Source organism: Propithecus coquereli, unplaced genomic scaffold (assembly GCF_000956105.1).
Source record: "Propithecus coquereli isolate 6110/MARCELLA unplaced genomic scaffold, Pcoq_1.0 Scaffold11, whole genome shotgun sequence".
Taxonomy (NCBI): Eukaryota; Metazoa; Chordata; class Mammalia; order Primates; family Indriidae; genus Propithecus; species Propithecus coquereli.
The window spans coordinates 9,034,155-9,054,596 of NW_012134969.1; positions in this window are offsets into that span (position 1 = coordinate 9,034,155).

Below are 20,442 nucleotides of genomic sequence, written 5' to 3' on the forward strand. Positions count from 1 at the left end.
AGGCCTGTCTGTCTAGATTCTTCTTGGGCTTTCTGGGCATGCATTCCTTCCTTCTGGGTGTGGGGCAGGACCCTCTCTGGAATAGGAGTCTTAAGACCTGCTGTCAAACAAGGTAGGTCAGATAACTTCTTGATGGCCAGTTTTTACACAAAATAATTTTAGGTTTCATGGTTGGCTTTCAGATAAGGGGTTCTGGCTTTTATGACCCACCTTGGGGAAGAGGGAGTCTAGTTTCTATGGCTAGCCTCAGGGGAGAATGGAACTCAGAGGCAAGAGGGTGGGAGAAGTTCGGAGAAGAATTGCTTCTGAGGCCTTCATTTTGGAGTACTGTTTTGTGAATCCAATACAGACAATTCCAGGAGAGGGAAGGATGGATTTACAATGTTTGTCAGAGAATGGAAAGAAATACAAATTAGCTGAGAACTTTTACTCGGTTAATTGACCCTTGTGTTGTAGTCAGGGTGCAGTCAAGAAACAGATCCCAGGACAGGAAGTTTAGTAGAAGGAGGTTAGTACAGCAGGCTAGTTACGAAGGTGTTATAAAGCCAGGGGAGGGTGAGGCAACCCAGAGACTAACAAATGCAGGAAGCCACCACCACTGCTAAGGCTGGAGGAACTGTGAAAATAAGTAATTCAAAATCCAAGCTGTTGGAACTTTAAATTATTTTGAGCCTTCAAGGAAAGTGATGACTGGGCCTGAGCCACATGATAGGCAGCTGTCACCCAGGCAGCTGTGACCTTTGTTTCTCTGATTCTCTGATTATAGATTAGCCTTCTTCCTTACCCACGTTGTTTTGTGAAATGGTGTAATGACTAGGGAAGACTCCCTTCCCTCTTCACTGTTGATCTTCATTATGGATGAACTTCCCTCTTCCCTTTCTCACACAAAGACTTCACGACTATCACATTGTCTAAGATGGAATGTCAAATATACTCTTTTAAACTGGAAAGAAAATGAAAACAAGCTGTAAAGAAAACAAGCCATAAAGAAAATAGAAAAGAAAACAAACTGTAACTAATTAACTTGTTGGAACTCATAAACCAGTCTCATGTAGAAAATATTATAATCCCACTAAGTTTCTTTGTTTTCTACCTATATAAGCAAGATCTTAACTTTTAACTTAGGGGCATTGACCCTATTCCTTTGGAGTCTGTGTTACCTGAATGGCTACTCTCAGCTTTACACTTGAATAAACTCTTTAAATTGGATTCTGATCCTTTCAATGATTGCAGGTTGACAGAACAAAGGGAGGGAACTGAGCCCGCATGCAGATCCAGGAACCATGAGCTTGAACTCTGGAGGAGGCGCTGCATATGGTGCTACCTGAGGACACCTCCCCCACCCCCGGCTGCAACCCTGCGGGAAAGGCCAGGCTTGGGAAGGGGGAGCTGGAAGCAAAGAAAGGGCTGTGTGGTGAACCTGGATCCAAGGAAGAAATGTGGTCACCTACAGAGATGTAGCCACTGCCCAAAAAAGGCTGGAAAGTGTGGGGATCGGGGTAGTGTACTACTGAGCTTCCCTCTTCTTGCACCCATGCCTTTCATTGGCTCAACCTAACAGGAGGCAAGTGGGCACAGGAACCTGGGAAGTGTAGTTTGTGGGGCCAGCCCTAGCAGTATGGAGCAGACAGGCGTAGATGGGGAATGGGCGTGAAAGCAAACAGGCACATACCTGCCCACCTGTGCCAGCGATTTCCCTGCAACATGAGTCTGAGGTGCTTTGGGGCCTAGCAGATGTCCCTGGCTGAGATGAGATTATGGTGATAAAAAAATGTATAGGGGAGTGGATGTTCCCACCTCCAGGCATCAATAAACATCAACTAGTATAGCTATAGATGGTTGATGGGAAAAAATTCCCAATCTTCCAAGAGTCTCAGACTGCCCGGACCACCAAAAGGCTGATAGCTATCTAACTAAGGGCAGTAATCTAGCTGATCAGGCAACAAAGCAGGCAGCCAGGACCAAAGAACCCCAAACAAAGGCTCTGATGCTTATTCCAGGCATAGATCTATCCTTGTTTAAACCCCAGCACTCTCAAAAATAGATCTAAAAAGGGCAAACAAATGGGGATTTCATAATGATACTTGGGACATAGATAGAGGACAATATAAGACAACTGAAAAAGGCTAGATTTACAATAAACAAGAAATAATGCTTGTTCCTGGGCATTTGATGGAAAAAGTTATTGCCCATTTAAATTGGAGAGGGCATTATGAAAGAGACACAACCTATCATTGGTTACAAAAGTTTATTGTTGGGCCACACAAACAAATGACTATCCAAAAGCTTGTCCAAACTTGTCTTATTTGTGCTAAAAATAATCCAAAGACAGGACCGCCTCCAGTAGTCAAGGGGTTCAAACCCAAAAAACAGAGCCAAGAAAAAATTGGCAAATTGACTTCATGGTTATGCCAAGAACTAGAAAAAGCTATAGATACTCGTTAGTATTTGTAGTCACCTTCACCACATGGATCAAGGTCGTTCCATGTCAAACAAAAAGACATCTGTGTTAACTAAAGTATCTTTCCTAAAAGATACTAAATCATTAACAGGCCATGTAAGGCTCATAAGGCGAAAGTTAAACCACACTGGTAGGTCATCAATTTACTTAACAGATCACTTGAATTTCGACAAATGTCTGGTGGCTTGTCTCTGATTAACAGACATCCTTATCTTAAAATATTTCAAGACTTTAGACAAAGGTTCACTTCTGCAAATCAAATAATCTTTAAACCCACCTGTAACCTGTAGGCACCCCCTTCGCACCCACCCCGGCTTTGAGAGTTCCTGCCTTTTTGGGCCAAACCAGTGTATACCTTCTATGTATTGATTTATGATTTTACATATAATTCCTGTCTCTCTAAAATGTATAAAACCAAAGTATAACCCAACCATGGTGGGACCTCTTGGTCAAGGCTTCTTGGATGTGGCTCTGTGGGCCATAGTCACACATATTCGGCTCAGAATAAACCTCTTTAAATTATTAATATTTTTAGATTTGGGTTCTTTCCCATTGACAGATGCCTCCTACAGATGTTCCTTTACATTGTCTAAGCCCAGGAGAATGGGTACTCCTTAAAACCTGAAAAAATCACCACCCTGAAGACCAACTACAACCCAAATAGAATAGGCCCTATAAAGTTATTTTGGTGACCCATTCATCAGTAAAGTTAAAAGGGATGAGGCCCTGGATTCATCATTTATGGGTAAAAGTTATACCCATTTATAGTCAGGTTTCTCCTTGCCTTCTTTATAATTCCCAAACAGGTCATGCCCTTGACAGGGAGAAACAAAAGGACCAAATCAACAAAATACCAGATGGCTGTGGAGGCCCATGACTGACTTTTCCACCAAGAAATACACTCGTAAACTCTTACCTAAGCATAAGTTACTTTTCAGAAAACACAATAAAACCAAAAGAGCTCTTGGATCTCCAGATAAATGAAAAGCTGTTTCTGTCTCTGAAACCAGCCTCTACCTGATCAAACCAGGAGCCCAGAAGTAGATGACAATGAAAAGAGACACCTTGCCCAAGATACTCCACCAGGCCTATATTCATTCAACCTAATCTTTACGTTGTTGTCACACACACTATTCTATACTGTCTAACTAGTTGTCCCTCCCTCCTTCATTTAACCTCAAAAAATTATTCGGAAACTTTGATTCCTCCCTCGGGTACAGTTTCTTCTGATTATCTCCTCCCAGAGGGACTGAACCATTTCCTCTATTAAAAATGCCCCCATTCTCCCTTACTTTGTGCTTGCCTTAACTTCAGCATGGAAGGATAATTCCTTGGTAAGAATTCCCCGATTCCTAGCTGCCTCAGGAAATTACCTAAATGTTGAGTGTGTCATCCCACACCCTCCCCCATCCGCCCTTGGTCGTGCTGGTCCCTGGTTATCCCTGTGTTCAGTTTCACTAGAGTGACAAACGTCACGGTGACCTATGATCAAAAACACACAAATCTGACCTATCGGGTCAAATTGGCTGATGGAGGATGGTCAGTGCCTTGTTTCCATGAATGTGCCCCACAGTGACACCTGTGATAACAGCTAAAGACAATGTAAAGGCAGAGGGGCCTGTGCCCACACAAACTGACCTTGCCTAATGGAGGGACAAGTAGTCATCTGTCTACATGGCAACACCTACTTTCTGCTTCCTGTTTCCTACCCTCTGGTCTGAAAGAGATGCACTGGCGCATCCTCAAACTGTAAGTGTACACACTTATGTCAAGATTTTAATAGAAAAAAATCATTGAATATTCCTTCAAAGACTGCCCACTTCCTCACCAATTTGTAAGTTAGATAACTCCTCCCGGACACCACTGTACACTGAGCCCTGGTTTGACCAAGTCCTAAATAAAATCTCTAAAAATGAGAACTTAAATTTTAACCACACATCTGGTATCCTATGTGCACCCTCAGAGGATATGTTTGTCTACAGAACAAATGACCAACCCTGGGCTTATAAATGCCTTGACGGCTGGCACCTAGCAGGTATCTGTTTACAAGGGTACATGGTCACTCCTTTCTCTGTGCATAACGTTTGTGATGGTCGGCATTAGACTATAAAACTGTTTACAAGGGCCACGAAATCTATGTTAGACCCCCTGCTAGATAAATATTTACCGGGCGGCCTACTAGATTGTAAAATATTTCTTTGGGCAGACTCTGTTGCCGTGGTGGGGAGCTGCCACTCATAAACATGTGATTGAAAACATTTCCATCACCCTGGAAAGGCTTGCCAGTGAGACCACATTGCCCATAGCAGCTCAACGGAGAGGGCTAGGTTTTTTGGCTAAAATAGTACTGGATGATAGAATTTCTCTAGACTATATACTGGCTAAACAAGGAGGTGTTTGTGCTATGGCTAATTCGTCATGCTGTGTTTGCATTAATACTTCTACAAAAGTTGAGACCCATCTAAATAAAATTAGACAAGAAGCCACTTGGACCCCTAATGAACCTAGATATGTTAGAAAACCTGTTTTCGTAGTTTCCACTGGGAATAAGATCGATTTTTGAGGGTCTACTTAAACTATGAATTACAATTCTATGTGTGTTGAAAATTCTCTTCCTTTTTGTCAAGGTCTGTACCTGTTGTCTATCTTGTATTTTTAAATTAATTTCCCCTTGCTCATAAAATAATTATCCAGCATACAAAAGAGTTCCCTGTTTGTCCACAACCTGGGACCTGTGAGTATTTATAATTAAATACAAAACACTTTTATTCCTTAGATCCAGACCTATGCCCCTTGCCAACAAAAAGTAGCTAGAGCATTCGTTGCCCCAGTTCCCCTCAAGACTGAGGAATAAACCAAAAACAAAAGGGGCAGGGGGTGTTTGTAACCATAAGACCAGCCCAAGCTGGGCCTACTCTGTTGATGGCAAAATGTCAAGTTACCTTGTAGGTATAACAGAGCTAAAAACTGCAAGTCATGTACCCCAGGCATGCGCAACGAAAAAAAAAAAAAGCTTTGATCTCTAATGACACCCAGAACCGACAATTTCTCCCCTTGAAACTGAGAAGACCAGGACGTGATTGGAACCTGAACACCAGAACTTATTCAAAAGTGAAGGGTCGGCTGGGCTCGGTGGCTCACGCCTGTAATCCTAGCACTCTGGGAGGCTGAGGCGGGTGGATCGCTCAAGGTCAGGAGTTCGAGACCAGCCTGAGCAAGAGCGAGACCCCGTCTCTACTAGAAATAGAAAGAAATGATCTGGACAACTAAAAAAATATATATAGAAAAAATTAGCCGGGCATGGTGGTGCATGCCTGTATGTAGTCCCAGCTACTCGGGAGGCTGAGGCAGGAGGATTGCTTAAGCCCAGGAGTTTGAGGTTGCTGTGAGCTAGGCTGACACCAAGACACTCTAGCCAGGGCAACAGAGCCAGAGTCTGTCTTAAAAAAAAAAAAAAATGAGGCATCTATTGGCCCACAAGGTCCAGTGCTAAAATCTGCCTCAACATGCGTTACCATAAATGGTCAAAGTTAAAGCCCTCCAATGGGACCCAACCAAGCCAACATTCCTAAATCCTTCCCCTCACCCTTCAAGCCCATTAATCTGCCCCAACCCCAAACTGGGGAGGTAGATGTGAGCCTGCCCCTGTCTCCTTGCTGACCAGTTTTATAATAAAAGCCTTTCTTTTCTCGAAAGCCAGTGCTGTAGTTAGTGGCTTCTGTGCAGAGCGGGAAGTTGAGCCTATTTGCTCCATAACAATCCCTCTGTCGCTGAGGGGCCGCTCTTCCTCAGTTTCCCTGCAGCCAGCAGCCCTCAGTTGATGTAGGGAAAGGAGAGTCTTTCAGCCCCCTTCTCTGGCTCAAATTTTCCCCGCCCCTTCCACCTCCCAGCATGCAAGTAAGACTTTATTGCCACTGGGAGAAAGCAAAATCCCTAAAAGTGACTTCACATCACACTACTCACCCGCCTGATCTTCACAGTTTTGGTTAATGCAAGTTTACAAATATTTTTAAAAAAATCATTGACCTTCCAATTTTTTTATTTGACTTTCAGTTCCATTCCACTCACTGTCCTTGCCCCAGCCCTAAAGACCCCTGATCAAGTTCGCCCTTCCCCTCTCCAAATACTCTTTCCAAATATACTAACTGAGCATCCACTGAGAGCTAGAAGCTGAGCATTCAAAAATGAATAAGATGCAGTCTTGCCTCTTTGTCCTTCTGTTTCCCTAAAACAATAGTCGCCCCTCTTCCCTAATCCTCCCCTGCAGAATCCTTTCCACAGACATCTCACTGAGGAAAATAGTACACAAAGCAGGGAAAGCGAAGCTGCTGTTCTTGAAACGGGCACAGGAGCCTTACACCCCAAGCCTCTCCACACCCCTCCTGACCGGGGGACCCTGAGACACATTCTTGGCATCCCTGGGCCTTTTCAAGGCAGAGTTTGTGCAAAGTCCTGCTCCAGGGCGATTCGGTAAAAGAACATAAAACTCCTTAGCAAATCTGTTGGGAGACAGAACATAAATTAGGTTTGTCATAAAGATTGCTAAATTTTACTATCTGTGTGCCCCTTGGCTAATATGAGTCTGTCAGATGAGGAAAATAATCTCTCTTCTCAAGGGACAAGGCTTTGCAGCTAAGAATCAAATGAAATAATCGATTTGAAAGTGGTTTGTAAACTGTAAGTTCTGAACAGATATCAAGGTTTTTCCTTTGGTAATTTTCTTTTCTTTGACAGAAATTTCCAAGAAGATGGAAGAGAAAGGGAAGGAGCCGCATAATGAGGGCATTTCCTTCATTTCGGCTGAGTGATCTCCGGGTTACGGCTCGCAGCGCGTGTGGGCCCCAGACACAAGCGCATGACTTATGTTCGCGTCTGGTCAGTGACCTGGCCACTTCCCTGGTCACGGCCCTCCTGACACAGAGGTGGCCGCAGCATTACCTTTCCTGAGACCTCATGTCCACTCCAAGAGACGTGTACACAACATTCATGAAAGGAAATGTTAAAAAACAAAATTTCAACGAATGGAGTTTAAAGATCTAATTGGCCTTTATTAGACATTCGTGAATCAGGTAGCATCGCATCCAGAGGTTTAGAAGAGGCGCTCGGCTGGGCTGAGCGGAGGAGGAGGGATAGGCAGAAAAAGGCTATAGAAGCAGAAACAGGGAACAAGAAGCAGCGAGGTCAGTTCAAAGTGACTTTCCTTACAGGGTTAAGGAAGAGGGGACTTCCTCATCACGCTGGCTAGGGTACACAGGGCCCCTTCTGATTGGCTGCTGTGAATCTCCAGTGTTTTGGGAAAGCTGGCCGGTTTTAAAGTTGGGTTTGATTACATTGCACCTAGCACAAGCGACTCCATTCCGGTTTGGTCTGGTCCGTTGGGGCCTAATGCAGGAGCTCAGTCCACAGCAATGGCCTCCTTTAAGTTTTATTGAACATGAGTCTGTGTATGCTCAGACTCTCTCTGTGGACACCCATCCCCTTGGGTGTGGATGTTACCTGTGACTTGATTCTAACCCAGAGCATATGGCAAAGGCAAAGGGGTTTTGCAGATGTCATGAGCGGGGGCGGGGGAGTGTTGACCTTGACTCCACTGAGCACCTTTAGCTCCCACCATCCGTAGAGTCCTTGAAGATGCAGACTGCACCTCTGTATTTCTAGCTCATTCTGAGCCGGGCCCCCTCGCAGCCACTGCCATGGTTGCTCAGCACTGCGAACACCCGGCCTGCACCCCCGAGGGCTCTGGGGGGCCCTCCACCCGCACCTCTTGCTCTTCGTTGCTGCCCTCTCTCTCAGCTGCTGTAACATAATCCCACAGACCCGGTGGCTTAAACCACAGAAAGTCATTTGCTCACAGTTCTGGAGGCTGGAAGTCTAAGCACAAGGTGCCAACAGGGTTGGTTCCTCCAGCAGCCTCTCTCCTTGGCTTGCAGGTGGCTGCCTCCTTGCCGCGTCCTCACATGGCCTGTTCTCTGCATGCATCCCTGGTGTCCCTCCCCCTTCTGGTAAGGCCACCGTCCTGTTGGGTTAGGGCCCCATCCTTGTGACCTCATTTAACCTCAATTACCTTTTTAAAGACCCCATCTCCAATTACAGTCACATTGGGGATTAGGGCTTCAACAGATGGATTTTGGAGGGACACAATTCAGTCCATAACGGCAGAGATATGAGGAAAAGTGTGAATACTACAGCTTTTCAGGAAAGTAATTTGGCAATATCTATTATATATATTAAAATTTTAAAAAATATACTCTTCTACCCAGCAATTTATTCCTAAGAAATTATCCCATAGCTAGAAAACCACTGGTAAGGATGAACATGACATGTGTCTAAGGATGCCTACCACAGCACCGTCATAGTGGCAAACGGTGACACCTGGACACAATATAAATGTCAATCAGTGGGGAAATGGTTAAAAAAAGTCATGGTGAAATACACATCACCAGAGACTAAGTGATTAAAAAGAGTGAATTTGAACTGTATCAATTCACTTGCAAGGATTTCTACAATATGCTATTGTATAAGAAAAGCAAGATGCAGAAAAGCGTGCATAGGGTGACAATAAACAACTAGAAAACAAATCTTATACGTGCCTATGTTGGCATATGATTACAAAGGTTGTTAGCAAGGATTGCCTGGAAACTGCTGGGGAAGGGGACTAACATGACATTGATGTGACCTGGTCAGGATGGGAGGTGACAGAGGTGGGGGCTGTGAAAGAGAAAATCGATTTTTATAAGGTTGCATCAAGTAAAAATACCATATATGCAAGATGATCACATTTTATCATTTATGTAAAATTATATAGATGTGTGTGCATGTTTAAAGATATTTTTTTAAGTCAAACGAAATGAAATAAACTCAGATCTGTCCCAGGAAACCAGAGGTGGCTGGCGCCGGGGAGTTAAGAAGCACTGGGCAGGGCAGGAATCAGGTGAACCAGGAAAGGCCCAGCTCACCTTTCCAGTCGGCAGCCTCCTGTTCCCAGATGGGCCTGAAATCTTCCAGAGTGGGAGGAGAAGGATTGAGAATAGTTAACAAGAGTCTTCAAGAATTTACTGTCCCAGAGGACTCCCAAGTTTCCTCATACTGTGGTCTGGTCATGGAAACAAACACCTCTAATTCCTTTTAAGTAGGCTCAAAATGAGCCACACAAGGGTATACATTACTGGATTAGTATGAAGAAAACAGCTCAAAGCCAAGGACTTTCACAACAGAAACATTCATTGTTTGGCCTGTCCTTTCTGTCCTGGGCAGCCCGTCAGCTAGTAACGCCGGTGCATAGAATGATGGACTTCAGTTTTGAAATGCAAAGCTTTTGTTAATATCATCCCTTTTTATTTTTAAAAAATCCTAAGAAATAAAATAAAGAAGGCTTAAATTGCTGTCCCCTTGACACTCCTTTACTGGTCTCGGGGAGCTGGTTCTTCACAGCCGTGCAGCCAAAGCGCATCTGAGAATGGGAGCAGTGCTCAAGGTCATTGCCAAGGAGTTGCCCAGGTTAGTCAGTTAATGGTGCTTATGGAGTGACTCAAAGGAGCATGGGTAGCCCAGCACTAGTTGGTGAAGGCAACCCCACTGTCAACTGTCAGCTCCCCCAAAAGACCACCAGACACGCCTAAATATCGAGCAAAGCCAAGTTTATTAAACTTACTGCAATAGAGAGCACACCACCTTGCAGGGTCTTAGTGTCTCAGAAGGGGAAAACGAGACGAAGATCTTCATAGGGTTGTAGGTCTTCGGCGGGGTGATTTTAAGGTGGGTCTTGCAACCCAGGAGCTGGTTGGGACTGGGTAGAATTTCTGACAGAACAGCTTTGGATGGGTGGGCACAGGACGGTAAGCATCTTAAAGTTAGTTTGGAGGAGTCAGCTCATGGTCCTCACTAGTTAACTATTTTAGTTGGTTTGTAGTCTTATCCTCTAGAAACAATGACTTCCTGCAGCAAGTAACTAAGTTATTTTTGCTTGGGCTCAGCATTGTTTGACTCAGGGACAAGAAACTATGTTTGGTTTTAGTTTTCTCCACTAAATTTTATTTACCCCCTCAAATTTCCCGTAACGGAGAACTTACCGCAGATGGACTATCATGACAGTCGACTCCTAGATACTGCCCCAAATTTTTGCTTATAATGGATTATGTTGTAGTAACCGTGGCTTAAAGTACATCAGTAGGGAATGTGTATCTAAAGAAAAAAGTCTTTATTTATTTAATATGGCAACAGTGGAAATGTTAAGAGAGTTGGTTCTGGAGATAGACTGACTGGTTTTAAATGCTTTTCTGCCATTTACCAGCTGGGTGGCTTTGAGTAAGTCACTTAAACAGCTGTGTCTTATTTTTCTCATCTTTAAAATGGGAACAATATAAGTCCCTTCCTCATAGGGTATTTTGAGGTTTAAGTGTGTCAATATATATGTGGCATTTGAAAGATTGCCTGGCACATACTGACCATTCAACAAATGTAAATATTACTGCTTAATAACTTGACAGTTATTTAAAACTACAACCAAAGTCCTCCACCTATTGGCTCTTTAACCCCAGTGTCTCCAACCAGCATCTCTTTCCATGTTTGAGAGTCTGTTGTCATTTGTCTGTTTGTTGCCTGCATCAATCCTTGTCTCCTCTCCCTCTGGATCACTCTGCTACTTTCCCAGGCCAGGATCTTGAGAGGAAAAGCCTTACAGTAAATAAGGAGAGTTCTGGGTGCCGTCAAAGGTCCAGACACCGGGCTAGGAAACTGAACATGGGGGAAAACCTTCTGAAGATGAAATGGTTCTTCCCATATGGAGTTTTGAGTGACCTAAGAAACCTCATGGTCCCCAAGTTGTTATTGGGGGCATAAGGCAAGCAAGCTTTGTGTGTATCCCTTGCCATATTTTTGGAAACTCTTTGTTCTCATTGGACGTTAATTTGTTTGGCTAGATTTCAGGTGGGACAGAGACTCAAAGCTGGGATACTGTGGTTTGCGTAGTAGCTTGTGTTTCTAAGACACTAGTTCCACAAGACCAGCATCTGACTGTCAGTATCCAAAGGGGTGTCCCTTGGGGGAAACTTGCTTCTGTACGAAGACTAAAGCTAGCCCAGAACCTGGCTTCCTGACAAGTCTTTTTGGTCTCCAGAAATTTCATTCTACTGTAATTTATTGGCAACCACCAATTTTATACATGCACATTCATTTGTCGTTACACTGTGTATGAGAATTGAGTGAAAAGGATGAGCAGTGTCACATCCAGACACAAATCAGAGACAGTCTCTTCCTGTGGCTCTCTCTTAGGAGTGATGAAAGGTTCCATGGAAGGCCCTAGCAGACTGAACTTCAAGTCTTATTGGACGGAAATGGCTTAGGTGCTCATTTCTAAACTTACCAGTGACCGGGGGTAGAATGACCATGATTGGCTTTAACTGGCATAGGAATCATGGCACCAACCCCACCGATCATGAAAGCAACTGCCACGCCCCAGGCAATTGTGCTAGGTGCTGAAACATTCTGTCATTTAACCCCATACCAGCCTATGAGCTTGGTATGATTTGTCCCATTTTACAAACAAGGAGACGCAGGCTTGGCGAGTTTAATCATCATCATCATCATCATCAGGCATTTATTGTGTTGCAGGCCATGTCCTAAGTGCTTTACATGTATCAGCTGAGCTCATCCTCACCATAGCCTTTTCCGGTAGGTTCTATTGTTAAGTTTCTTGTTGTAAGTGAAGAAGCCGAGGGATGCAGAGAAAATTTTCAAACTCCCATAGCTAGCACGGGGAAGAGTCAAGGTTCCAACCTGGGAAGTCTGGCTCTGGTGTCAAGGCACTTCACCATATGTATTCTTGGCAGATGTTCATGGTTCTGATGGTGATCATCCCCGCCCCCCACCACGCCACCCTTGCGCCTCTTCAACATTCATTCAAATACGGGACTAGATTAGGACATATTCTGACCATGCTTTGGTCTTTCTACCCATCTGACTTTTAATTCTTAAGAAGTTAATTTTTGCTGTAACAGCTTATAAAACCAGGGCTAAAGGCAAGTTAAGGAAGATCATTTGAGATGCTAATACTTCAATATACTATTTAAGATCAGACAATAGACTGAACTTACACTTGAGGATAATGTATCCAGCTTTTCTTTCAATAGAAAGTAAGACGTCCCAGCAATACAAAGATCCAACAGTCCAATTCCAAAATGTCACTAAGCATACATTTTTGGTTTTTTAAATTTTTAATTATTTGGGGTACATAATAGTTGTATATCTTTATAGGGCACATGTGATGTTTTAATAACAGGCATGCAATGTATATTAATCAAATCAGGGTAATTGGGGCATCCATCACCTCAAGCATTTATCATTTCTTTGTGTTAGGAACATTCCAATTCTTCTCCTTTAATTATTTTAAAGTATACCCTAACTTATTGTCGATTATAGTCACTTTGTTGTGCTATCAAATATTGTCCATTCTATTTCACTAACTATATTTTTGCACGCATTAGCCATCCCCGTTTATCCTTCCTCCCACAGCCCTTCCCAGCCTTTGATAACCACCATGCTACTCTCTGTCTCCATGAGATCAATTGTTTTTAATATTTAGCTCCCACATCTCAGTGAGAACATGTGAGCTCTGTCTTTTTGTGCTTATCTTGTTTCACTGAACATTTGCTCCTTCTCCTCCCTCTTTCTCTACCTTCTTTTAGATAGATTGATTTCAGTTCTGCCATTCCTCTTCCCACCTTTCTAGTCCCTCCTGCATTTCCCATTCTCTGATTTTTTTTTTAATTATTATTCGGAAAAACAGTAATAAACTATCAAGGAACATCGTGTTCTCTTATACTCTTTCAGGCTGTTAATATTAAAGCTATCCCTGCTGGATGACAATTCACTCTGTTTTTGAAGCCCCAGAGAAGGGATTTTTCATCCTTTCCATGACAGAACGACCGTCAGGGTAGTCGCCTCAGCAAGTGTGACCTAAATGCCCGCGTGCTACAGCTTCTACACCTTTCCTGTTGGCATTACTCCATTGCTTGGGCACACGCGGAACACTCCGTGACTGCTACTAACTCACCCTTCAGCCTCCTTTTCCTGGGCTGAGCAAGCTCAGTTCCCCCGACGTTTCAGCACGAGGCTTCACCACTTTGGTCACCTTTTTCTGACTTTCTCTAGGATCTTGTCTAGAATTTAGATCCTGCTAACCGAAAGGACCTGTGGTTTTTGCGTGGTGCCCATGGGACTTAGGGCTTGTCGCCTAGGTTTAAAAATGTGATCCCAATGAAATAAAAATAGTCTGGAATCATTTCCACTTATAGATTTCTCCTTTTAGTCATTAGTATGTGTGTATTTTGTCAATTTGTTTTTTTCACTAAAGTGAAATTGCAATAGGGTAGGAGGAGAGTGTGAGGACTGACTTTTTCCTTTGTATTGTTCTTTGTTGTTTAACTTTGTGCAACAAAAAGTATTAATTTTTAGAAATTCCCCAATATGTATCACTATTATTTAGTCTCTTGAAAACATACCAATTGCATTTTTAAAAATAACCAATTCCAAATATTAATACTTTATTAGTACAGGCCCCTGCCTCGGGGAAGGGAATCATAATTACAGAGGTTCTTTTCAATTGACTCTCAGTCCTTCTTTGTTCATAGCTTAGCTTAGAATTCTTCTTTTGGGTGGAAAGAATTGAATTTAAAAGTCAACAATCTAGAAGCTTCAAAATTACTGCAGCCGCCTACTGCTTTCCAAAAATAAGCGCCCATCAAAACTACAGACTCTATTATTTATTATCCATGCCTGTTCTAGTACTAATGTTCTCAAATCAAATTGAAGCTTAAAAACAGACACTCTATAGCTTTGTTGACCACTCCTCCCACCCCACACCATCCTCCCCGCCCCATGGCATGGCGTGTTAGGGGAAGCAGCAGTGAATTCTGGTTGCTATAAGAGAATGTTTGGAGCATCCAACTCTTTTGCTGTTACCAAGGGTGTCAACTTGGGGCGTCCATAATGGCTTGATTCCCTGCTCCTAATCTCTAGAGAGCCCTTCCTGAACCCTCTTCTTGTGCTAAATGACCATTCTCCACATTCCCAACCTCTCTTTGAGACCCTACCACATTCTGTTGAAATTAAGTCTCATTCCCCCACTATATTTTAGTGTCTTTGATGACAATGACCATGTATCTGTAAGTTGCCATTGTATGCTTAGTGCTGGCACATAGCAGGTGATCTGAAATTCCAGGTGGAAACAGAAGGGTCATGTGTATGTTGGGGGAGGGGGCGTGAGAAGGCGAAGGGCACATTTTTCATTTGCCTTTATACAGCTGCCACTCACCTTAACTTCAACCCATATTCCAAATCTTCCCCTGAATTTTAGGGATTTTTTAAATTTTTATGGTCCTTTTAGGCTGGTTTGGATGACACAGGGAACACCTTAAAGTCATCAGCAATGTTCTCTTCCTGAGCTGATGGATTGCTTCTGCGAGTGGTGGTCGTAGACAGCTCATGCCATCCACAGCCCTTCTTGTTACTTAGGACTTTTTCACCTTCCGAAATAGGAACACCATGAGCTAGGGTAAGAAAAGGGGAGAGTCTTATAAAGATACTGGAGTATCCCATAGAGCAACCTGGGCTGGGGAACATCGGGGACCAGAAACCCACATGCTGTAAGGAGCACAGGAAGCCCCCTGTCCCTGGCTTCTCTCTGCAAATGTGTTTTTCCTGCTGCAGACTGGTTTTCTCTGTTTCTCAGCTCATGTGAACAGAAGATGCCCATTGCCGAGAACTCCTGAGTTCACGATCTCTTTTCAAGACAGCTGTCGAACTGAGGCTGGGGTGCTCGCCATCTTCTGGTCTGGAAGGCCCAGCTCTGCTCACAGGTCTTCTCCCATCATTCCCTTTGACCGAAGTAGGTACAAGACTCAAAAATCTTTGTTAGTATTTACAATCCGTGTGGCCTGGGGCTGGGGCTTCTCTTGCCCGGGGCTTCTCCTAGGGGAAAAAGTCTTAAATTCTCAGAATCTCTGAATAAATACAAATCAACCTGTCATTGAACCAAGAAAAAACCAGAAAGCCCAACATTACCATTTTTATATACTGTCCTCTTGCAAATTCTAACAAATGCAATAAAGCTTTAAGTAGAAATAAGAAATACAAATACATTACATATAAATTAAATATATGACAAAGGAGGCTCCACATAGAGAAAGGAAGAGTTATTTAATAATTCGAGGGAATTCCTAATTAGCAATTCATAAAAATATCTATGGCCCTTACCTCTATCCATATACCAAGTACCAATTTAATTCGCATACATTCAAGAGGTACATACTTAAGAATAAGCTATCAGGGAGGGGGGGAAACAGAAGAAAATAGAAGTGAATATTTACCAAACTTGTATATGGAAGAGACTTTTTAAGGATAAATTTTCTAGAAAAAAATCACAACTTCAAGTTTCTTAAAAAATAAAGGTGACCACAGCATAACTGAAATAAAATCAACCATTAGTACTTAAATAACACAACGAGCAGCAGAGTGGGAAAAGAATTCACAGCAACTAAGACAGGAGTTAACATCTATAATAACTAAATACTTCATACAAATTGGTAAGAAAAATGCTAAAAACTCCGGTAGAGTGATCCATATAGACAAGTCAGAAAACAATATGGGAAAATTTACCTCTCGATTTACTACTTCTACTTTCTTGAGTCTAAAGAAACAATCCAAAGTAGGAACAAATATATTCATTGTAGTGACGTTTATAACAAAGAAAAATTTAAAACAAATACAAGATTCGATGATTAATAAACAGCTTAGGAGAATAGCTGAGTAAATCACAGCCCATTCTCTCAAGCACAAGCATTCATTGAGCACCTACTATAGCTGGGCTTTGTGCAAGGAGCTGAAGCTACAAAGACAGGCAAGGCCAAATCTCTGCCCTGCCTTATAGTGCAGTGTGGTGTATTGTTTGGCGGTGGGAGAAAAGGCATGAAGTAGACATTTATTGAGGGACTACTATGTGCTTGGCATTTTACATACATCGTCACATTTAATCCTCTGAGGTATTTAGCCACACAGCATTTAAGTGATAAATTGGGGTCACATCATGCAGCTTGTACCGAGCCATCTGCATATTGCCAAGTTCCATTCTCTGTCCCATCCGTCGTCCTCCCTCCCTGCCTCTCAGATCACTCCTGAGAACAATGATGAGTATCAAGTTTTGGCCAGAAGAAGTCACTTTGGCTTCAGGTCTCCCTTCCAACCAAATCTTCAATTTCCTGCAGTGTAGAAATCTGGAGTCATCACCGCCTAGGAATTCCAAAGACTTTTCCTACCAGCATCCAGAAAAATTCCTCTCTCCTCTTCCTGCTCTCCAGCTTGCATCTCAAACACTCCAAAGTGTTCCTCGAACAAAGGCCCCTCTGTTTGATGGAATCCCATCTCCTATATGTTAGCTGGGGTTCTAAACAGCAGAAGAAAATTTCACATGCAAAAACGAACAAGGAGACAAACACAAACCTGTAACGGTTCCCCAATACCTATAACAAATTTATATACCAAAAATTAAATTTCCAGGCCCTCCAGTACCTGCTTTCTCACCACCCATTGTTTCCTAAAACATCCTCTGTATTACATCAAATTCCATTTCATAAACCACTTTGGAGGCAATGATTCTATTTCAGAAATGAGGATACAAGACAACACAGTAATAAAATCAGAGCATGCAAATTTAACAAAAGTAAATAGTAACGCAAATACAAATGATATGAAAAGAAGTTAACTGAGTATTAAGCCAGGCACAGAGTAATCCTTGTAGCATGTGTGAATCTGTGCATGTGTAATGATTATTAAGAACCTAACAGGATTTCTGTACTCACGATTAAGCTTCCTTTCAAATGGGTGGAATGCATGCTAATGAAATGCTTTTGTGACTCCCCGAATCTCATGCCTGAGGACCCCTTAACAGACAGGGGCCACACCAGGGGCCACACAATAGTCTGCTGACCACCCTTCAAGGAAAAATCCACCACGAACTATCGAAAGGGAACATAATTTAGGAATAGTTCATGGTAGAGTCTAGTGAGGATGTGGAAGATGTTCCAGAAGCCAAGAGGCCAATGCTCTGCCAAATGGTTCCTGGTTACCCTCTGGTGACAAATGGGCCTTTCTTTCCAGGAGCACCCCCAGGAGAGCTGCAAAAAACAAACTGGAGGGCAGGCACTGGGCTGAGGAGGAAAAGGAGGCAGCCAGTGAAGGCCCAACTTAAAAAAAGAGATCTGTTCTAGGAACAGCAGCCCAGCTGAGCAGCTAGAAGGCAATTGCCTTGGGCTGAAGGCCTAGGAGGAAGGGAGGGCAGGGGAGAAGGAAAGAGCTTTGGTTTTGGAGTCGGGATCTAAACAGATCTTCGTGGCTGAGGAGGAAGAGACACAGGTATCCTACCTACTCGTCTTCAGTAAGGGGTGTCCTGGTGGTTTTGCACAGGCAAGTAAGAGCCGGGCCTGACCAGGAGGTTGTCCCCAGGCCCTGGGGAGGGCTGTGGTCGTGCCCAAGTCAGCAGCTCCCGCAAGCAGGATCTTTCCTTCCAGTTCTCTGCCCCCAGCTGGGCCCCTTGCGTAGCCATAACCTCTCATTAACCAATCCCCTGGGGACATTGGGGTCAAGAAATGACTCCTTGGCCAAGGCAAAATTTGGCTGACACTCTGCTGGGTTTGGAGAGGGGTGGGTGGGTAGAGGCTCAAGGGAATTGTCATCAGAATATCTTCTTGGTGGTGTGTCATGTTGTGGTAAGGAACGTGATTGGCATGAAAACCAAGTTATTCACGATGAGAGCCCTTGAGCTGTACAGAGCATGTTGAGCCTAGCTTAACTTTTCATACTGCTAAAGAACGCACATCTGTCCATCAGATGAGCTTCCTGCCTTAGCTGCTTTTAGGGAAAGGTATTTGAGAGTGGCTACAGAATGGAGCATTTTAACTTAGTTCAAAAAAACTTGGGTTCTGGAGCCAGACGTCCTGGATCCAAATCCCAATTCCACCTCTTCCTGGTTGTGTGACCTTGAGCTCTCTGTGCCTCAGTTTCTTCATTTGTAACTGGAGCTAATACCAGTGCCACTTCGCTGGGTTGTTGTGAGGATTAACTGAGATGTGACATGGTAGACAGCACTTAGAACAGCACTTAAAGCAGAAGTTCTCAACAAACCTCAGCGACTGATCTCTGTTCTCCAGGCTTTGCTGGGGTCTCTGCTCTGCAGCAAAGGGTTAAAGCCGCATTGATTAGGGAAATGTGGGTCTAGAACTAGTTAAACCAGCATCTCATTTTGTTGCTAAGCAACCAGCTCTGAGTTCTCCAAATGCGCAGCTTGCAGCTTGGTGTGCTGGGGCTGCCCCTAGCAATCCAGCCCCATCAGGCTGCAGCTAAGCATTGTTTTATATTACTTGCGAGCTCATTTCAGATTGTGAAGGAGGAGGGAGGCAGGCACAGACAGCACAGTCATAAAGCATGAGCAAAAACAGCGGTTCTGGCTGGAGGAGCTCACAATGGCCAAAAATATGAGAAAACAAATGATGAGGTATGCTCCCACCCACCTGCAGCGGGGAGAGAAGTCACCCAAATGACACAACGTTCCCTGGAGTTACAGAGATGATCATAATGTCTAGAATGGGACCCTCCATGGATCAAGGGGCCATCTCTCCTTCATTTGGGTCTGAGGTTGCACGGCCTGGGCGCAAACCTGGATATGTGGTTCCATGTTAGAAAGGGGCAGGATGGGAAGTGCCAACCGTGGTCCCACACCCCATCTCTCAGGGAAGTCAGGAGAAGTGCTCTTCCCTCAAATATTCATTCATCCATTCATTCATCTACATAATTAAGTGTGTATTAAGTATCTATTTCATGCCCAAGATTTGCTAGGCACTGAGGATAAAACTCAAAGCAAGACAGTTACTCTCTATCTTGTCCTAGTTCTTAGTTAAAAAAAAAAAAAAGAAGAAGAAAAGAAACCTACTCTAACTAGCTTATTATATAAGGTATTTATTGAAGAGTATTAAGTAGCTCAGGAAATTTCCCCAACATTCAGAGAGTTAGGCTAGGTGGCTACACAGCCAGGAAGAGTGTGCAGAATACAGTTCTGGATTGCTCCAACAGAGCCCCTACTGCCCCTGCAGCTGGATTCTGCGGCTTCATGCCACGGTCCCAGGTAGGGACCCTTCTGCCAGGGCCTCTGCCCCTGCTGCCTCTAAAAGCTTCATTTCCTGCCCTCACCCCATGACTTGCACGTGGCATCTCTTTCTTCACTGAGGTCTGGCTTGAGTACCTATGATTGGTGAAGTCTGGGTCACATGTCTGTGTCCTGGCTGCAAGGGAAGCTGGGAAATAAATTTCTTTCACTTATGAGATAGGAAATTCCCCAAACATAAGAAGAGTGTGCACAAAAGTTCTCTGAAAAGGAATTTGAAGGAAAGAGGCTTGATTCCAGTGAAGAGTTTACAAACCTGAGAAACACAGCCTGTGAAGATCTGCATTCCAGAGAACAAAGAGAGGGTTCATTCAGGCTTTATAGTAAAAGTTCTCAATCAGGTCAGTTTATGAAAATGAAGGATTGAAACTTAGTTCCAATTAGTTGACACAGCTAAGCTCTGATTGGTTGGTTGAGGTGAGCTCTAACCATCCCAATGTTGAACAGAGCTATATGGGTTTTGGGCAACTCAGAGTAAGTGTGTTACCTTTAGTGAGCAAATAGCCACTTGGCTCTATTTTAAATTTAGGCCGTTAGCCACACAGGATCCATCTTGAAGGGTTGGCTCTTTTGGGTTCACACTTGTTCACAAGGGTATTCCACAGTGCTGGGCAGCCACAAAGCCTCTCGACTATTCCCTGCATTGTCTCTGCCCTCTGCACCTTACAGTCTGCTAGAGGAGTCCCCTCGGGGTAGCCAATGCTGGCCCAGGGGAAGTGTCAGTGCAAGAGGGACCACAGAAGGACCCCCCACTCAGATAACGAGGTAGAGG